We start from the raw sequence: 21,642 nt of genomic DNA on the forward strand, positions 1-21,642 counted from the left end.
TCATAAGAGGTAATTAGTTCAAAACCCCAATACGCACAATTAAATTTTTCTTTTATAGATACTAGGTCTTTCATCAGAAATTCTTCTCGAGTGGGTCTCATTGGCAAACATGCAAAGTGAGGAGCTGACAAAAAGCAAAAACAAAAGAATGGGCCACTTGCTTTGGGAGGATTTGTTCTGCTTGGGTTCTACAGACTCACACACATATAGTCATTTCCCTGATCTCAGAAGATGATGTCCCCATCCCACAAATCCTACATTAGATCTGAAGAATTCACCTCTCATCAACTTTTTCCTCTTTCATACCCAGGGGGAGTCAAAGGACCAACTATTGTTGGCTTAATTGTTCTATCCTATTGAAAAAAACAGTATTTAACATCAAATGCAACGCAGTTTTCTGACCTGATCTTGTGGATCCACTCAAATGCAGCACAGACTTGAAATACCTTTCAGAATCAAAACAGAAGGCTCTACCCCAGACACTCTTGAGATGACATTTACATCTCTCTCTTTGTTTTTTGTTGTTGTTGTTCTTTTTTTTTCCCAAGACTAGATGATCGTAACAATATTGTATAAATAATACCAAGTACAAATGCTGAAAATTGCTTTCTTTCCCTTACTTTCGGTAAGAAACAATAACCAGCAGGACTCGAGGGGATTTATTTTACGATACAAGCATGTATACCCCTGTTCACTCCTCTTCCAGCCACGCATGCAGATTTTCCACCACCTCCATTTTTGTGAAATTACCTACTTTTTTTTCTTCATCATATTCCCTTTAGTTTATTTCCTGAAATGATCACTTTGGAGCACAGAAGTTGATATTAAAATCCCCCCTACGACCCTGTGAGAGGGCTTCTCAGGTAGCACTAGTGGTAAAGAATCCACCTGCCAATGCAGGAGACGCAAGAGATGCAGGTTCAATCCCTGGGTCAGAAAGATCCCCTAGAGAAAGGAATGGCTACCCACTCTGGTATTCTTGCCTGGAGAATCCCACGGACAGAGGAGCCTGGTGGGCTACAGTCCATGGAGCCACAAAGAGCTGGACGCGACTGCGAGGCTGAGCATGTTATTTGGTGAGAAGCTCCCAGTTGCTGGGGAATATTTCAGAATTTCCCACTGAACGTCCACCTTAAATCCCTACTCCCACTCTGCCAATACCCAGTCCCATATATGGATGGACATTTAAAGAGAAACTTTGAACCATCATTGAAATACAGGTTTTTAAAATGTAGAAAGTGATTTTATAAACATGCATTTAAAATAATTTTCCCAAGTATCTCTTTGAATTGGCTTCTGAAAATGGCAACTAAGCAAATGTTACATAATTTCTCCCTTTATCATATTCAGGGTTAGAGAAATAGTGTGATGTCACGGAAGAAACATGCTGGCAGTGAGGCAGGGGAGGGGGGCGGTAAGTTAGAAAAGCACTTTCACTTTTAGGTTATGATGGAGAGTCAGCTTAGCCCCAAGAGTGGCCAAGGTCCCGAAGCAAAGAAGCCAAGAATTGGGTGGGTGTGAAGTTAATCATATGTCTGCTCCTCAGGGAGGGCAGGCTGAGGCCACTATAGCACAGTGAGACCAAAAACCATGAGACCGGTGAATTTCTGAGCATTCATTTCCTCTGGGCTCTGCTAACACAGACACATGACTATGCACCCCTCCTGACCTTCTAGAACTGAGTTCCCTGGAGACAGAGAGCTCCAGATGGTGGTGATGAGAGGGAGAACCTTCAAAAGCAAAATTAACTTTTCCTTTAAAATTAGCCACACACACTCTTCTCAATTTCCAGGGATTTACATTCCCCTGTGAATGTAATTTTATTAATATATTCAGGGAACGATCTGTTATCCAGAGGCTGATGATCTGGTACAGGAATGAGACAAACTTTCCATTCTCCTCCCTCTCTTTTTGGGTTTCTCAGGTGGTATTAGTGAAAAAGAACCTGCTTGCTAATATGCAAGAGAAGCAGGTTCGATTCCAGGGCTGGGAAGATCCCCTGGAGGAGGGCACGGCAACCCACTCCAGTATTCTTGTTTGGAGAATCCTATCAACAGAGAAGCCTGGTGGACTATAGTCCATGAGGTCACAAGGAGTCAGACATGACTGAAGCAACTTAGCACAGATGCCTCTATTTTCACTCTGCCTGATCATTGGTCATTAAATTGTGCACTAGTAGGAAAGACAAGGAGAAGGCAATAGCACCCCACTCCAGTACTCTTGCCTGGAAAATCCCATGGACGAAGGAGCCTGGTGGGCTGCAGTCCATGGGGTCGCTAAGAGTCGGACACAACTGAGCAACTTCACTTTCACTTTTCACTTTCATGCATTGGAGAAGGAAATGGCAACCCACTCCAGTGTTCTTGCCTGGAGAGTCCCAGGGACTGGGGAGCCTGGTGGGCTGCCGTCTATGGGGTTGCACAGAGTCTGACACGACTGAAGCGACTTAGCAGCAGCAGAAGCAGCAGGATAAACAAACAGGGTGAGTTGTTGGAGGTTTGAGGTCAGCAAAATGGGTGGTGAACTGAGCACCAGTTCTGGATTCTGAGAATGTGGGTTCATGTACATGCCAGATCTAGACCAGGAATGTGAGGGCCAGAGGTCAGGCTCACCCTGGACTGAAACCTTGAAACCTCAGCTCTGCCAACAATTGTTTGTGTGGCTGTGGACGTGTGAATTCACTTCACTGCATGTCGATTCATTGAGCTGGTCACTGGGAATGACTGTAATACCTATGTTGGAGCACTGTTATGAATGACTCAGATATAAAGCACCCAACACAGGGGCTGATAGGCAATAGGTAACTCGTTTATACGTGATGGTTACTGTTGTGATCATAGTTGCATAAAACCATCTGTGTCCCTTAACCTTCTGTCTTCAGTGCCCTAATCTGTAAAATAATTCTGACCTCACAGAGCTGTCAGAATTATCCTATTTGATAATATGAAAGTATCACACGTACAATCATCAGTAAAATAGTGATAGAAAAGTCTTAAAAATTTGGGTCAACTATATACAATAGCCAAGACACAGAAGCAATCCAAATAACCACTGACAGATGAATGGATAAAGAAGATGTGGTATATATACACAATGTAATATTACTCAATCATAAAAAAGAATAAAATAATGCCATTTGCAGCAACATGGATGGACCTAGAGATTATCCTACTAAATGAAGTCAGAAAGAGAAACACCATATGATATCACTTAGATATGGAATCTAAAAAATGATACAAATAAACTTATTTAAAAACTGAAATAGATTCACAGACGTAGAAAACAAACTTAATGGTTACCAAAAGGAATAGTGAGGGGGAAGGGAGATATGAATTCAGAGTTTGGGATTAACATATACACACTATTATATATAAAACAGGTAAACAAGGACCTACTCAATATCTTCTAATAACCTGTAATGGAAAATAATCTGAATTTTACACTCACACACACACACATAGTTGGTCAGGAAGATCCCCTGGAGGAGGACATGGCAACCCACTCCTGTATTCTTGCCTGGAGAATCCCATGGACAGAGGAGCCTAGCAGGCTACAGCTCACAGGGTCGCAAAGAGTTGGACACGACTGAATTAGTACACATGCACACACATACATATAGTTAGATATAAATATCCAAATCACTTTGTTGTACACTTGAAAGTAACACAATACTGTAAATTAACTATACTTCAGTTTAAAAAAAAAAAAAAACAGGGTCAGAAGAACAAGAAATCTCACACACTTTGGGAAATGATTAGCATCACCCCTGATGAGCTCTATCAGGCAAGAACCCCAGCCTCATAGACAAGCGAGGGATAATAAGACCCCAAAGGAGAAGCCTGGGTGACGAGCAGAGCAGGGCTGCCACACCCCACAGTAGCCAGAAGTGGTCTCTGAGATGTGATAAATCAGAGCAACGCAGTTTATTACCCGCAGCACAGCAACCAGCAGGAACGCCAAATGGTCATGCTGGCTCCCGTGCCTCCCGAGCCCACTGGGCGACATGGTGGGTCCAGATGAAAGCCAGTCACTCGGCAGGTTGCTCTGCAGTTGAGGGACGTAGGACCTGGGGCTCAGCACCTTTGGAAGGAAGCAGCGAACAAGCCAGTCCCGTTTCCCCTGAGGAGCAAGCAGTAACCACACCATGCTCACCTGGACCTGCCTCATCTGTGTGAACTGCTACGGGAACTGCTCAGTATCAGGGATATTGTGGCTTGACGTCTGCACCCTTGGGAAAGCCATGCAGGGGTTCTTGGGGCCCAGGGTGGACTGTCCCTTCCCCTAAAAGGCAAAGCTTGTGAGCCAGTCATTACGGTAATTATTCCAACCCAGTGTATAATGTATATACACAACCAAAATGCAAGCCCATGCCACCAAAAGACAGACAAGTAATTCATAGCAGTATACTTTTAACAGTCCCAAAGTGCAAATGTCCGTCGACAACAGAACAGATAAATAAATGAGAAGACAGGCAAACAATGGACAGTTACACCAGTTAAGTAAACAACAGCTGCGCCAAACAACCAGGACTAATCTCATATACATCGTGTTGAGTAAAGGACCCAGACACACAAAAGGACACACCCTTTATGATCCCACTTATCTGAGTTAAAAGCAAGCTGAACAAATCCAGGGTGTGAGATGCAAGGAGGGCAGGAACCTTTGGGGAAGAGAGGAGATGGGGACTGGCAGCAAGCCTCTGGGACACTCATCATGTTCTCTTCCTTTATGGGGGTAGGGTGGGGGAGCCTCCTTGGGACAAGGCACTGCAGTATTCTTGCCTGGAAAATCCCATAGACAGAGGAGCCTGGCGGGCTACAGCCCATGGGGTCACGAAGAGTCGGGACATGACTGAGAGTACACAGCAACCAGTTGTAAACTTATATGCTTTATTGCACATATATTGTATTTCAATAGAAAAAATTTTTAATGAATATTTCTTTTTTATATTTCTTTGGTTTTTAAATTAATTTTTACTTGGAGGATAATAGCTTTACAATGTTGCATGAGTTTCTGCCATACAATAACGTGAGTCAGCTATATGTATAGATATATCCCCTTCCTCTTGAACCTCCCTCCCACCCCCCACCCCATCCAACCCCTCTAGGTCATCACAGAGCCCTGGATTGAGCTCCCTGTGGTATACAGCCGCTTCCCACTAGCTGTTTTATATATGGTAACATATATGTTTCAATGCTAATCTCTCAGTTGATTCCAAAAACAATTTAAGAAGTTGGGCCAAGTAGAAAGAATGGAAAGATTGGGCCCACGGCCACCATCCCTTTAATGATGAGCGTTCCTGCCAGCAGCGAGAGGAAAAGCGGCAGTTGGCAGGCCTGCTTTTCTAACAGTGGACAGCATCGCAGATAGGGGCGCCTAAGTGAGCCTCAAACAGGCGACATCACCAACATTCCATGACATTCCAGATAATAAGGAGACCACAAATGACTTCTCAGAACTCTTGCTTCTAAGAACCTGCAATTACCGCAAGTCCTGTCACTGACCCTTGCATATTCTTCCTGATCAGTTACCTTGTCACTAGGAAGAAAAGGAAGATGAGGCTTTGGGTGCCTGGCAGGTTGAGCCTGGCCCTGGTTTTCATTAAGGTTCACATGGGAGATCTGAGCTGCTTGTACCTGATCACATGCCCATAGGAAGATACTGGCACCGAGTTACAAGAACAGTGTACGGACGCAAATGAAGCCCGAAATTTGGCAATGACTGCAGAACTTTCCTCAGACAGCTGCTGAAAATTATTTCTGATAGTAGGAGGGTGGAGGTGGGGGTACCAGCTGCTGGGAGATAGGGTTGGGGGGTGGGAGGTAAGCAGCCCTAATTTGGGAGTAGAAAGAAGTCTTCTTTCTCAGCTTGGATTCCCAATAACAGAAAAATGTATTTTGGTTCTTTTTGTTACTTTTTAACTTGGCAATTTATAGCTTCTAACATCTGACTGTCAAGCTACACAGAACTATTAGCAGAGTGTGAATCTATGTTCCTCTTTAATTTGCTTGCATTAATGTAGAACCAGTCTCTGGTATTCCCAGAACAGAGTGGAATGTATTTACTAATATATAGCATATAATATCAGTTAAAAACAGAAAATATTTAGCAGTCAATTGAAATGAATTTGGCTAGATATTTTTATCAGTAGGAGAAGAAGTTATTCAAGAGAACTTCAGTTAGTTATATAAGAACGTGGACCATCAGATCTGACTTTCACCTCTAATCTTCTAATCTGAAAGTAAACAGGAGAGCTGGAATCATCGATCCAAATTGTCAGTACATAATTGTACTAGAAACCCAGCTTAATAATTTCTGGTAGAAATCTTTATCGTGATATTTATCATCCAAGATTTTTTTTAAATAGAAGTTTCCCTGATGGCTCAGAGAGTAAAGAATCCACCAGCAATGCAGGAGCCACAGGAGACTCGGGTTCAATCCCTGAGTCAGGAAGATCCCCTGGAGGAGGAAATGACAACCCACTCCAGTACTCTTGCCTGGGAAATCCCACGGACAGAGGATCCTGGCGGGCTACAGTCCATGGGGTCACAAAGAGTCAGACACGACTGAGCGATGGAATCTTACCATGCATGTGTGTGTGTGTTTGCTGCACAACACCGCACACAGGATCTTAGCTCCCCAACTTCCACACCCGCTGCAGTGGAAGAACAATGTATTCGTCATGTGACCACCACGGAAGTCCCTATCATCCAAGACTTTTATTGTCCAGCTACTTGTCTGTTTCCACTGATGGCTATGGGCTTCCTCGGGCCAGTGACTTCTTTGTATATCACAGGCTCAAGCATAGTACCTGGCACACAGCCAGAAGGCAACGCATTTTGTTGAGTGAACAAATAAACTTGCATGATTGGTGAAGTGGAGAGAGAACAGAAGTGCTTATTGATCAATTCGGCCCACCTGCCCAAGGTTCTCTCCTCAGCTAGTTTGACCATCAGTGATCTTTTCCAGGGCTTAGAACACAATGATCTCATTTCCAGGCTTTCTCACCCTTTTTGTTTTTCAAAGTAGATTTTATCTTTTGAGAGTCATTTTATATTTACAGCAAAATTGAGTGGAAAGTAGAGATTTCCATTACACTCCCTGCTTCCACATGCACAGACTCCCCCAGTATCAACATCCCCCACCAAAGAGGTACCTTTGTGACAACTGATAAACCTACACTGACACACGAGTATCACCCAGAGCCCATAATTTACATCACAATTCACTCCTTTGCACATTCTATGATTTGTGACAAAATTACAGTAATCCACCTCTGTCATGTCAGACAGAACAGCTTCTGAGCCCCAGAAATCCTCTGTGCTCTGCCCCTTCATCCCTCCCTCCCCTCAAACCCTGGTCACCATGGATCTTCTCACTGTCTCCATAGTTTTGCCTTTTCCAGAATGTCATAGAGTTGGAATCATACAGTATGTAGCCTTTTCCAGTTGGCTTCCTTCACTTTGTAATATGTATTTAAGGTTCCTTCTAGCTTTTCATGGCTTTATTGGTTTGGTTTTAATGCTTTTTTTTTTTTTTTTTTTGGCTACAGCAGCAATATGTGAGATCTTAGTTCACCGACCAGGGATCAAACCCGTGCCCCTAGCATTGGAAGCTCAGCGTCTTAACCACTGGACCTCCGGGGAAGTCCCTTAAGATGACACTTGTGATGATCTGAATTAGTTCTCCTTATTTCTGGGAGAGAACCCACAAATTCATTGTTTCAGTTCTGACTGCAATTAAACTTAATCAGGGGAGATCATGTCATATCTGGCATTATCATTTTTTTTTTTTTTCTTTTTTGACCTCTGTCAGCTTCTTGCTTCATTAACAGGGCAGATGACTTAAGATGGACTATTCTGGTTTTTTTATGCTATGACTATTTCATAATCTAGCTCCAGACTCAGAGCACTCTTCCCTATAAAGTTGGGTCTCCGCCTTAAAATAGTCTAGAACTGTGACACTATAGTTCTATGGCGTAAGGGCTTCCCTTGTGGCTAAGATGGTAAAGAATCCGCCTGGAATGCAGGAGACCCAGGTTCAGTCTCTGGGTTGGGAAGATCCCCTAGAGAAAGGAATGGCAACCCACTCCAGTATTCTTCCCTGGAGAATCCCATGGACAGAGGAGCCTGGCAGGCTACAGTCCATGGGGTTGCAGAGTCAGACACGACTGAGTAACTAACACTTTCACTTTCATGACACCATAAAACTCCTAGAAGAGAACATAGGCAAAACATTATCTGACATAAATTTGTACCAGTGTTTTTTCAGGTCAGTCTCCCAAGGCAATAGAAATAAAAGCAAAAATAAGATAATAGCATTGAAAGATGTATATTACCATATGTAAAATGAAAGACCCGTGCAAACTAGATGCATGAAGCAGGGCGCCCAAAGTTGGTGCTCTGGGACAACCCAGAGGGATGGGGTGGGGAGCGAGGTGGGAGGGGGGGTTCAGGATGGTGGGACACATGTACACCTGTGGCTGATTCATGTTGATGGATGCCAAAAACCACCACAATATTGTAAAGTAATTAGCCTCCAATTAAAATGAATAAATTTTTAAAAAATGGGACCTAATCACACTTATAAGCTTTTGCACAGTAAAGGAAACCATAAAAAAAAAATGAAAAGACAATCTACAAATGAGAGAAAATATTTGCAAATGATGTAACCAACAATGGCTTAATTTCCAAACAGCTCACACAACCCAGTAACAACAAAAAGACCTAGTCAAAAAAATGGGCAGAGGATCTAAAGAGACTTTTCTCCAAAGAAGACATACAGACGGCCAACAGGCACATGAAAAGATGCTCAGCATCGCTAATTATTAGAGAAATGCAAATCAAAATTACATGAGGCACGACCTCACACTGGTCAGAATGACTCTCATCAAAAAGTCTACAAGCAACAAATGCTGGATAAGATGTGGAAATAAAGGGAACCTCCTACACTGATGATAGGATTGTAAATTGGTGCAGCCACTATGGAGAACAGTATGGAGATACCTCCAAAAAAGAAGACACTGTGGAAGTGGAAAGTCATCACCCTGAGTACCCCCCAGGATGGATAAACACGCAGTGAACCTCAGATTTGTATGAAGAGAAATCACATAAATGTTACTTTTAAATGTGAGTGCCATTTAAACTGTGCAGACTTTTTGATGATGGCCATTGTGACCACTGTGAAGTTGTACCTCATTGTAGATTTGTTCTGACTAGTGTGAGGTGGTACCTCATTGTAGTTTTGATTTGATTCTCTAATAATTAGCAACATTGAGCATCTTTTCATGTGCCCATTGGTCATCTGTATGTCTTCTTTGGAGAAATGTCTTCTGCTCAGTTTTCAAATGTCTATTTAGGTCTTCTGCCATTCTGCTTTCCTCATTAAGGACTCCTGGCACTTCTGCACTACATACAAAATAAGCAATGAATAACTCAGAAATGGAATCGAAGTCTAGTTTCACATAAGCAAGTCCGACAGCCTCTCAGGACACCTCGGCAGCCCTTCGCCCTCCTGCCAATTCTCAGCCAAGTGTCAATGTTGAGCAAGGTTTACTCAGCCAGGTTTTCTGCTGGGATGACTGCCAACAGGCAGAAAGAAATCATATTGGGGCAAAGATTAATATCTGACCCCCATTACTTTTAGGTAATGAATCAGCATGATTTCTTTGAAATCAGCAGAAATATGAGAGGGAACATCATTTGCCATGAAAAACAGGGGAATTAGGAAAGTGACCTTTGGGTAAACTACTTAAACCATCAGCTTCCATGTTACCATTTTTTAGAGCAAAGGCATGTTTATTTTAAATACCAACACTTTGCCCATGACCTTACCCCCAGTGGGTCACTGGAAGCTTTAAGAGGTGTGATGACCTGAAATTCTCCAGCCTGGACTCCTCTCCCGGAACACACACACACACACACACACACACACCCATCTCCTCTCTGATGCCCTCTCCTGTGAGTCTCCTCTGTTTCTGCCCCTTGGGCCACACTTCCCTCCCTGCTGCAGAGGGAGGCACACCCACACCAGGACACTCGCACCTGCCCTTCACTCCAGCTCGGTGCTCTTTCCATGGTCATCACTCTATCCGGTCACTCAAGCCAGGAATCCACAGACTCTCCATCTATTTTCTGTCTCAGCCTTCACTTATATCCTTTATGCTAAGTTGCTTCAGTCATGTCTGACTCTGCAACCCTATGGACCACAGCCTGCCAGGCTCCTCTGTCTGGGAGTCTCCAGGACACTGTGCACCGTATCTTTTATCGTACATGTCATGGGGACTTTTATTAGACTTCTCCCCTTGTTGGTTTGTTCTGTGCTCCGGCTTGTGCTCCCCCCAGGTCCCTAAATTATAAGCACCTTGAGGGTGAGAATTAGATAACTTATTCCCTGTTATCCTAGCACCTAGCGTGGTACCTGATACCTAACAGGTACTCGATACATAATTGCTGAGTAGGTAAATGAATTTGGATAAATGACCTACTCGATCGGCCCACTGATTATGAGCGGGATGATACAGCTTCTCCGTCACGTTGTGGTCGTGACAACAGGGAGGGATGAGCACGTGGCACCTGTTACTAGGCAACAAGGCAAAGGGAGAGACATAGCATCTGGCGCCCAAGGTGGTACCTGGAATCTGCAGGGAGGCGCCGAAGAGGACCAGTCAGGTGGGGCTTCTTCTGGAGCCTGAGCCTTAACAGCCAGGTGGCCCTCTGTTGCCTTTTCAAAAGTTAGATCTTTCAGGGCCATCCGCAGAAGCCGTTCTCCACCTGGAAGAGAATCTTTGTGTTTCAAGGCGACTCCATGGGCCTGATAAGGTTTTTTTCATTGTCAGTATCATTCGACAGGAAAATACCCTTTCCTGATAAAGACAGAGACTTAGAAATCTGAATGCTTTGACAATTTTAAGCCTGTGTTAAATTGAACAACTAATGTCTTTTGCAATTCCAGCTCAAAACTTTATTTTTTTTCCCATTTATTTTTATTAGTTGGAGGCTAATTTCTTTACAATATTGTAGTGGTTTTTTCATACATTAACTTGAGACAAGTGCTCGGGCCTGGTGCACTGGGAAGACCCAGAGGGATCGGGTAGAGAGGGAGGTGGGAGGGGGGATCGGGATGGGGAATACATGTAACTCCATGGCTGATTCATGTCAATGTATGACAAAACTTTAGAACAAATGGACAGTCCCTCAGTCGTGTCCGACTTTTTGCGACCCCATGGACTGCAGCATGCCGGTATTCCCTGTCCATCACCAACTCCCGGAGCTTGCTCATACTCATGTCCATCAAGTCGGTGATGCCATCCAACCATCTCATCCTCTATTGTCCCCTTCTCCTGCCTTCAGTCTTTCCCAGAATCAGGGTCTTTTCCAATGCGTAAGTTCTTTGCATCAGGTGGCCAAAGTATTGGAGCTTCTGCTTCAGCATCAGTCCTTCCAATGAATATTTAGGACTGATTCCCTTTAGGATTGACTGGTTTGTTCTTCTTGCAGTCCAAGGGACAAACTAAATGGACAGATAATTTTTAACAGATGACACACAAAAGCCTCCACAAAGAGAGGTGTGTATATATGTCTTCTTTCCAGCATTTATAATTATTATACATTTATGAACAATGGGTTACATTAACCTTAACACATTCACAGAGCAAGGACAGCAGCTTTTTTGTTTGTTTACAAAAAACAGTTTTTGTACTTATAGTGAAAGTAGAATTGATTGGTGGGCGTGACTAAGGAGAGAACAGCACCGAGGCTCTCATGAGTGCAGGGCCGTCATTTGTCCAGGGACCATCACTAGGGATTATTTGACCTCACAGTCATCAGGGATGAGCCGCTTTTCTGCCACCGTGTTTTTTTCAAATTCATCCACATGAAACTTAGTAAATCCCCACTTCTTGGAGATGTGGATCTTCTGGTGGCCAGGGAACTTGAGCCTGTCCCTGCGGAGGGCCCCAGTCACATGCTCCTTGTTCTGCAGGTCGGTGCATATAGACATAAAGACTTGGCCGGTGTGGACACTGGCCACTTCACCTTGGGGCCTTCCAAAGGCAACACACATACCTGTCTGGAGCCTAGACTGGGTCCAGCATGCCAGTCATGAATGTCCATTGGAAAGGGCTGTCTCCAAGGTCCCTTAGGGCAACCTGTACAGACAACAGGCCACATACACTACCAAGGAGACTGCTGTCTGCAGCCACTGCCCACTGGGTTCCCAGGGGGAGAAGAGTACAGGGCTGGAAAAGCAGTTATGTTTATAAAACCCTCCCAGATCAAGCCATTTTGATGGAAATTTCATATACCACTCAAAGATGTTGCACTTTTGCCTGTTGAGATATTCTATATTTTTTCAGCTTTTTGACTTAGTATCTGGAGATGTCAACTCATTTATGTCCTCATTTATGGTATCAGGTATGTGCCCAGTCCCTCCTATGGCAATTTTCCTACCTTAATGGAGAAATGCTAGTCCTGATCAAAGTCAAATTTGGGTTGATTGAGAGGACAGTCTCACCATTTTCTCATGTGACTTTTGTGTCTGGAATGACTAATAAGCTAATGCCTAATAAGCTAATATTGAAGACCTGTAAGGCAAGAGTCTACACAGAGAAATATCTTCAAACAGGCTGCTCTGTTTAAACTCACCTTTGGCTGAACTTTCTATTCACATTTTTTTCTTCATTGATCTTCATCGTAAAAATGTTTCTAACTCAACATTAAAATAATCATTATGGAAGATCTTAATTAATAGTGAAATGTCATCATCATTGCAGATATTATCTGTGGTACCATATCACTCCTGAGTTTAATATGAACATTGAAAATGTTTTTCATTCAGTGTGGAATCTTAGAAAATAATACAAACCAACTCATTTACAAAACAGACACAGATTCACAGACATAGAAAACAAACACGGTTACCAAAGGGGAAAGGGGAGGGAGAGGGATAAATTAGGGGTAGGGGATTTATAGATACACACCAATATATATAAAATAGATAACCAACAAGGATTTACTATATAGCACAAAAACTATATTCAATATCTTATAATAACTTATACTGGAAAATAATCTGAAAAGGAATACATATATACATATACATATAACTGAATCACTTAAAACTAACACAATATTGTAAGTCAACTATAGTTCATATTAAAAAATAGGACTTCCCTGGTGCTGCAGTGGATAAGAATCCACCTGCCAATACAGGACAATGGTTCGGTCCCTGGTCTGGGACGATTCCATTGCCTTGGGGCAGCTAAGCCTGTGCAGAACTACTGAGCCCATGCTCCAGAGTCGCAGTCGAAACTCTAGCGCTGCAAGTGCTGAAGCCGCACACCTAAAGCTCGTGCTCCACAAGAGAGGTCACCCCAGTGAGAAGCCCTCACACCACAACCAGAGAGTAGCCCCCACTTGCCACAATTAAAGAAAGCCCTCGCGCAGCAGCAAAGACACAGTGCAGCCAAAAATAAAGATAAAAATAAAAGAAAATAAACTGTCATTCATCCAGAGCTGTATTGTCCGTCTCTCTCGAATTCACAACAGGGTACAGTGGACCTTGCTTCCATCACTGCCCACAAGCAGCCTGAATAGATGGGCACTGGTGACCCACACCTGGCCTCTGAGGTATGCCCTCCGGCCGATGGCGCCGGCCGCCTAGGCTCCCTCCCCCACAGAACCAGACCTCCCAAAGGAGGGGCCTGGCAGTGGCTGCCTGCCAGGGGAACCGGCCAGTGAGGATGTGACTGGTTCTGGAAAACCCCAATCTACTCTGTGGGAGCTTCTTCTCCAGCACTCAAACTCCAAGACTTGAAGTCATGTGTTAAACCACCCTTCTAAAGTGCATTCTTTTAAGCACTCCAACATTTACATCATAAATTTTCTAGACACAGAAAATAAACAAACCAGCATGAGTTTAATTCCACAAATTCCAAAATGCTTGAGCCTGACAGCACCATAATGCAGTAACTCATTTGTCTCCCAAATTGATAACTCCCTGGAGATATGTGAAGAAGCAAATGGATATGTGATTTTACCTGTAGAATAGGGACATCAGAAAAACTCATCTAAATATGCCTTTCAACCTACATCCTTGCACTAACTAGCAGCCCGACATCAGTTATTTTAACTAATTAGGAAAACATTTTGATCCAACAGTATTTTATGCATAGTGGTGGGGGGAGAGGGGGACTCAGTAAATATTTATCTAGTGTTATAGCTGGCAAGGATAGTTAGGCACGTGTTGGATACAGAACACAATTCTAGACTTGGTGGTGGGAAGAAACAAAAATGATGAGAAGCTACGATCTGTGCAAGCACAGGTTCATCACCACGTGTCCTTCTGTCTGGGGAGCTAACAGGGTTTATGAGACTGTTCAGACCCAACTCATTAGGAGTGAGTCAGGTACTGGGACTAGAGTCGGCCAAGAAACTGGTTTATTAGCTTCCATGAGTTGCATATGAAGACTTTTAAACCTTTCTTATATGGTTATCAACACAGTGACCTTCCACGTAAAATAAAGTCCCATTAAGGAATCTACAGGACTGCATCACAAACTCCACTCCATTACTCTTCCTGCCTCATTTTAAAGCACAAGTGATGCTCTTCTTTTAAACGGAAGATGCTGATGCTCATTCTTGGCAGGAACACCCAGGTTAAGGACTAGGAGCCCAGGTCAGCCTAAGGAGCAATGAAGTAGGGGCTCTGCGAGGTAGTATTGGAGTGATACAGTTGTTCTCTCCAGGATGTAGTGCACCTAAGAACTGCCTGGGAATCCTGCTGACACACGGATGCAATAAACCTCAGGGGGGCCTGGAACTCTGCATTTGTAACAAGCTCCCAAGTGATGCTGGTCCTAGAACCACATTTTGAGCAGCTTGCTTTCGAAAATACCCTGGGAAACTAAATTAACTGCTCTGCCCTGGAGCTCAGAAAGAGAAGAGCGGATGAAAATAATACCAGAACTCCCAAATGATCTCATAAATGTGTCATTCACCAGAAAAGACTCCTTGTTTCAATATATGTAAATAAAACAGGCGGTACAGCTAGATTTTTAAAAAGCAAGAAACAGCCACCACCTAGCTTATTAACTGTTTTTACCATCAGAGCCTACGGCTGTTATAACATAGACGGATAGTGCAATGTATTCATAATCCTATCTTATTTCAAATTAGTGCCTATTTCCCCCCTAATAAGCTTCACCACTTTCAGCTTAACTCCTAGAAATGATAACTCAGAAGTGGAGAGTGTTCTTTTTACTTTAGATATTTATCTTGTAAATAAATACAGACGGGGCCGCCTGGAATCTCTTAAAGGGTCCAGGCTGTTAGTCAACCTCAGTTCTTGCATCAGCAGTGCTACTAACTAGCTGGTTAGACCACAGACCTCCTCTGAGCCTCAACTGCACATTTGTGCAGTGAGAGCCTTAGAAAAGATGAGCCCCCACCCCGCCATCAATCCAGGCCCCTGACCTCCTTTGATTCTTTGAGGTCACCAATGGCAAACATTTAACAACTTGATTTGAGCGGATTACCTTGGATTTTCTAGAAGGCCCCCTTTCTTGCATATTGGTCTCCCAGGCTTGTCCTGCAGCAGGCCCGGGACCCCCAGGGCAGCCAGCGCCGTCTGTTCATTCCACGATGTCGACCGCCCCCTGCAGGCGCTCCGCGGGACTGACTCTCCTGGTGGTCTGCGAAGGTCTCCTTGGAAATACAGACTCACTCTTTCCTCCAAGTGGACACTGGGCACAGGAAAGAGCAGAACAGAAAATAAGTGTCTTTTTCATAAGAGGAGCGACAAAGGCCAACTAACAAAGACCCAGAGGGGAGGAAGGGCCCTCAGGGGTTGGAAAAGGGAAGGACAGGAGGCAAGTCTTAGCTGTCCCAACAGCGGCATCTGTAAAGGGAGCTTTGTTTACGTACTGTCTAATCCTCTAGCTTTTTGCTTCCTACACAATGCTTATCAGAATCTTGGGATTTTCCAAGGCAGAATATGCATATCTATTATGTTACTACCATAACAGAGTACATTTTGGCCAGAAAGCTTTATATCCCTCATTATATGTAGGTAAATGATTGTTCAGTGCTTGTCTATAAGAAAAGTTAAACCATCCTCAGTAAGCTGAATATTATCTTCCCATTTCCCCTCACTCAAAGCATAAGAAATTACTATAATTTACCGCAGCACAAAGGTAATAAAAGTGGGTGGAAGTCGTCTTTTCAACATCTAAGCACATTTCTGGGAGAGCTTTTGACTGCCAACAGCCCTAATTATTACCATCTTTGTACCTAATTGATTTAGTCACAGTCCATGTGGTCATTTGAGTACTATTTGATTCTGATGATAAAGGATTAATGGGCCATGTCTCCATTTTGCTCACAAATGCTTTAGAGTGTGTTTCTGCCTTGTATTGTAGGCAATTATGCTTTCTGTGCAGAATCTGTGAAGTTAATGATTCTTCACATTTCCTGAAAAACGTTTTTTTTTTTTCTCCTTTTTGTTCAGATGAGTGGGTAGTTACTTTCTCCCTAAATATGAGTTTCAGAATCATTGTATTTCTACAGCTAAAGCAGATGTAAAGCATAGCCGATGAATGTGCATTCCTGTGTGTCTCATGAGACATCGAAATTGTGATTTAAGGACTTCCCTGGCACTCCAGTGATTAAGACTGTGCACTTTCAGTGCCAGGGGTATGGGTTCCAGCCTTGACTGGGGAAATAATATCCCACATGCCACTCTTGACAGGGCAAAATTTAAAAATAAAAATATTTTTTAAAAAATATTATATTTCAAGTGCTTTTCCTGTGGTTCCCTCATCTTTTTCATGTCTTAATTAAGGCATCAGTGTGGCTATAATGGTAGTGGCCACTGAAGTGTTAGAATGTCAGGGGGCAGAGAAACAGAATCCAGTTACTAGAAACTACCTGCATCTTCCAGAGAATAGAGAAAGAGGACAGTCCCACTGTCCCTCGACTCCTGCCTACCTCCCTTTCCCGACCACAGCGCTGAGCCACTCCGCAGGGAGATGGAATATTCGAGAAGCCTCAGACAATGGTGCCTAATCAGCCCTCAAGCCCACACCCATGAGTACATTCTTGGTATTTATATGCATTACAAGTTGGTCACCATGCTGAAGTCTAGTAACCATCCCTCAGTGCACAAAATACAAAGTTATTACAATATTATTGACCGTATTCCATATGTAGGGGCTTCCCTCATAGCTCAGTTGGTAAAGAATCTGCCTGCAGTTCAGGAGACCTGGATTCAGTTCCTGGGTAGGGAAGATCCTCTTGAGAAGGAAATGGCAACCCACTCCAGTTTTTTCGCCTGGAGAATCCCATAGACAGAGGAGCCTGGCAGGCTAGTCTGTACTCTTAATTCCCTTCACTTTTGTCACCCAACCCTCCACTCCCCTCCCCTCTGACAAACACCCATTTATTCTCTGTATCTATGCATCTGTCTCTGTTTTGATTTGTTTGTTTCCTTTGTTTTTTAAGACTCCACATATAAATGAAATCAGATGGTATTTGTCTTTCCCTGTGTAACATTTCATTAGCATAGTACCCTCTAGATCCATCCATTTTCGTGGCAATTGGCAGGATTTCATTCCTTTTTCTGGCTGAGTAGTATTCCATTGTGTATATGTATATATACATATATATGTGTGTGTATATATATATATATATATAAATATAAAACACATCTTTATCCATTCATCTGTTGATGGGCACTTAGGTTGGTATTGTACATAATGCTGCAGTGAACATAGTGTGCATATGTCTTTTCAAATTAGTGTTTTCATTTTCTTTGGATAAATACCCAGAAATGGACTTCCTGTATCACAGGTACATGCCTAAGGCGTGCATTACTCATTGCCACAGACACAGACGCTGCTTTGTCATGGCAGAAGTTTAAAAATATGGAGATTAACTTGGTTGTCCTTATTCTCAGGTGTGAACATAGTTCCAACATTCAGCTTAGGACGAGGTGAGAAATCACGTTATTAGTTTCTTCTATGTTCTAACCCATTCATTGTCTGAGGGTAGAATTATTTTTTAATTAAATTTTTACCTTGGCATAGTGTAGATTCTCATATAGTAATAAAAATAATACAGGGAGATCCCCTGTCCCCTTTACACAGTTTCCTCTGATGAAAACCATCTTGCAGAACTGTAGTACAATATCACAGCCAGGATAGTCAAAATACAAAACCTTTCACCATGCTCTGAGGATTCCTCCAGGCTGTGCCGAGTGATCTTGCGTGATAAGGGTGTACCACAGTTTGTTTAGTCATTCAACTGTTGAAGGACATCTGGGCTGTTCCCAATTTATTATGGATAAAGCTGTGATAACATTCCTGTGGAGGCTTTTCAGTGAATATAGGCTTCATTTCTCTAAGATAAATTCCCAGGAATACAATGGTTAGTCATATAATAGTTGCATGTTTCATTTTTGAAGGAGCTGTCATACTATTGTTTAGAGTGTCTACACCATTTTATATTCCCACAAGCCATCCATGAGTGATTCTGTTTCTTTAAATCCTCATCAGTACTTGTGGTCATTATTTTTTCTTATATTAGTCATTCTGATTGGTGTGTAGGGCTTTCTCATGGATTTCATTTGCGTTTCCTCAGTGGCTTCTGATGTTGACTTTTTTGTTGGGCTTATTTGTGAAATGTCTCTTTCCATCTTTTGCCCATTTGCTGGTTGGGCTTTTTGGGTGGGTTTTAAAGGTATTTTTTAAATCAAACTATAAGTTCTTTGTCTTATGTGTGATGTTCAAATACCTTCTCATGTCTAGCTTTGTTTTTTTACTTTAATAGTCTTTCACAGAAGAAAAGCTTTTGATGAAGGTGAATTTATCAAGTTTCCCTTTTATGGATCATTCTTTGTGCCAAATCTAAGAACCTAGTCTAGAACCCCAAAGATTTTCTTTAATGTCTTTTTCCCCCTAAAAGTCTACTTTACATTGAAGTCCAGGATCCATTTTTAGTTTATTCTTGTGTAAGCTGTGAGACTTAAAGTTCAAAGTAAATATCTATGGATGTTTACTCCAACACTATTTATGAAAAGGCTATATTTCCTCCTTGAATTGCTCTTGCACTTTTGTCAATAATCAGTTGGACATATTTCTTTCGGTTTATTTCTAGATTCTCCATTCTGTTCCATTGATCTGTGTGTCAAACTCCCCACAGAAAGAGTAGAGTAAATCTCACTTTACTCTTAAAAATTATTTTAGCTATTCTAGTTCCTTTAACTTTCCATGTAAATTTTAGAACAGTCTTGTCTATATCTATAAAAGTATGTGATGTTGATAGGAAATGCATTAAACCTGCATGTCAATTTGGGGGAAATTGACATCTTGACTATGTTGAGTATTTAAATTCATAAATGTGGTATGCATCTGCATTTATCTAGATCTTCTTTGATTTCTTTCATCAGTGTTGCTTAGTTTCCAGTATGCAAGTCCTGCACATGTTTTGTTTACAACATGTGGTCAGACTACACCTAAGTATTTTAAAGTGATTGTAAATGGTGTTGCATATCTACTTTCAATGTCCATATGTTCAGGCTGGTATTTAGAAATACAGTTGATTTTTTAGCATCTTATATCCTGTGACTTTGCTAAATTTACTTACTAGTTCAGGAATTTTTGGCAGATTCCTTGGGATTTTCTATGTTGGCAATCATGTCACCTACAATAGGGACGGTTTTATTTCTTCTTTCCTAATGTGTATGCTTTTTGTTTCCTTACTGCACTGGCTAGGACTTCCAGCATAATGTTGAGTAAGAATGGTGAGAATGGACATCCTTGCCTTGTTGCTAGCTGTAGGTTTTTTGTAGATAATCTTTGTCAAATTGAGGACGTTCCCTTTTATTTCTATTTTTCTGAGAGGTTTTATAACAAATGAGTTGTTGTCAAATGCATTTTCTGCATCAGTTGGTAAGACTGTGTAATTTTCCCCCTTTAGCTTATTAATAAGGTGGATTACATTGACTGATTTTCAAATTTTAAACTAGTCTTGCATCTGTGCAAGTGGAATACCCCATCTAAGTAAAATAAACTTGACCTGCTCTTGGTATATAATTCTTTATATATGTTGCTGAATTCTATTTGCCAGTGTTTTATTAAGGACACTTCTGTCTTTATTCACGAGATCTGTGGTTTTCTTTTTCTGCTTTTGGTATCAGGGTAATGCTAGCTCCATAAAATGAGTCAGGAAACATTAACTTCCCTTCTGTTTTCTAGAAAAGATTTTGTATAATTGGCTTTAATTTGGTTTTAAATTTTGGTAGAATTCTCCTGTGAAAACACCTGGGCCAGATCTTTTTTTCGGGTGAGTTTTTAATTAAAAACTTGATATATTTATGAGTTACAGTTCTGTTGACTGTTTAATATTGGGTGAATTTGGTCCTTTGTGTTTTTCAAAGAATTGGTCCATTTCATAAATTGTCGAATTTATCTGTGTACAGTCATTCATAGTATCCCTTTGTTATCACTTTTATGTCTGTAGTGATGTACTTTGTCTCATTCCTCATAATGGTGATTTCTTTTTTTTTTTTTCCCATGTTTTTCATAATGGTGATTTCTGTCTTCTTTTATTCATTGTTAGGCAAGAGTTTGTCGAGTTTATTGATCTTTTCAAAGAATCAGCTGTTTCACTGATTTTCCATATTGTTTTTCTCTCTTCAATTTCATTGATTTTTGCCTTTATCTCTATAATTTTATTCCTTTTTTAAGAATTATTTGACATAGACCATTTTTAGTCTTTATTGAATTTGTTACAATATTGATTCCGGTTATATTTTTTTCATGTTTTGGTTTTCTGGCCATGAGGCACGTGGGATCTTAGCTCCCTGATCAGGATTGAACCTGCACGCCCTGCATTGGAAGGTAATGTCCTAACCACTGGACCACCAGGGAAGTCCCTCATCCTTTTTTCAAGTTTATTTTGCTCTTTTCAAGATTCAGGAGGTAAAACTTACTGGTTTGAGACTTTTCTTCTTGTCTAACTTATGCATTTAGTGCCATCGATTTTCCTCTCTGCATTGCTCCAGCTATGCCTCCACAAAATTTGATATGTTGTATTTCAATTTTCATTCAGTCCAGCATATTTTTAGATTTCCACTGAGGCTTCCTTAGATCTACAAGTTATTTCACTTTGAGTGTTTAGCTTCCATGTGTTTAGAGATATTCTTGTTATCTTTCTGTTTTTCAATTCTCATGCAGCTCCACTGGGATCAGAGGGCATGCTGTATATGATATCAATTTTTTTAAATTGGCTTAAGCTTCATTTTATGGCCCAGAATATGGTCTACATGTGTATATGTCCCATGAATACTTGGAAAGAATGTGTAGTGTGCTGTTCTTGGATGAAGGGTTTTCTAAATGTCAGTTTGACTCTTGATTGATAGAGTTGAGTTCTTCTATTAATATTAATATATCCTTGATGATTTTGTCAAGTTGCTCTATCAATTGATGAAAAGTGGTTGTTGACGTCTCTAACTATAATGATGGATTTTTCCATCACTCAGTTCTATCAGTTTTTTCTTCACTTATTTTGCAGTTCTGTCATTTAATTCATACATATTGGGGATTGTCTTCTTGATGGATCAACTCTTTAACCACTGTGTAATATT

General features: G+C 41.7%; 1 protein-coding gene and 1 non-coding gene across 12 annotated transcripts in view; one reads left to right on the plus strand and one right to left on the minus strand.

Moving 5' to 3' along the window:
* The window catches only part of DLGAP1 (DLG associated protein 1), a 760,977-nt gene that overhangs the window by 575,213 nt on the left and 164,122 nt on the right, over nucleotides 1-21,642 (plus strand). The gene's annotated exons all lie outside the window — the stretch shown is intronic.
* LOC139030503 (small nucleolar RNA SNORA70) lies at nucleotides 12,121-12,250 on the minus strand. The gene has a single exon (XR_011482867.1). It is a non-coding gene; the product is annotated as a small nucleolar RNA SNORA70 (small nucleolar RNA).

Source organism: Odocoileus virginianus, chromosome 22 (assembly GCF_023699985.2).
Source record: "Odocoileus virginianus isolate 20LAN1187 ecotype Illinois chromosome 22, Ovbor_1.2, whole genome shotgun sequence".
Classification (NCBI taxonomy): domain Eukaryota; kingdom Metazoa; phylum Chordata; class Mammalia; order Artiodactyla; family Cervidae; genus Odocoileus; species Odocoileus virginianus.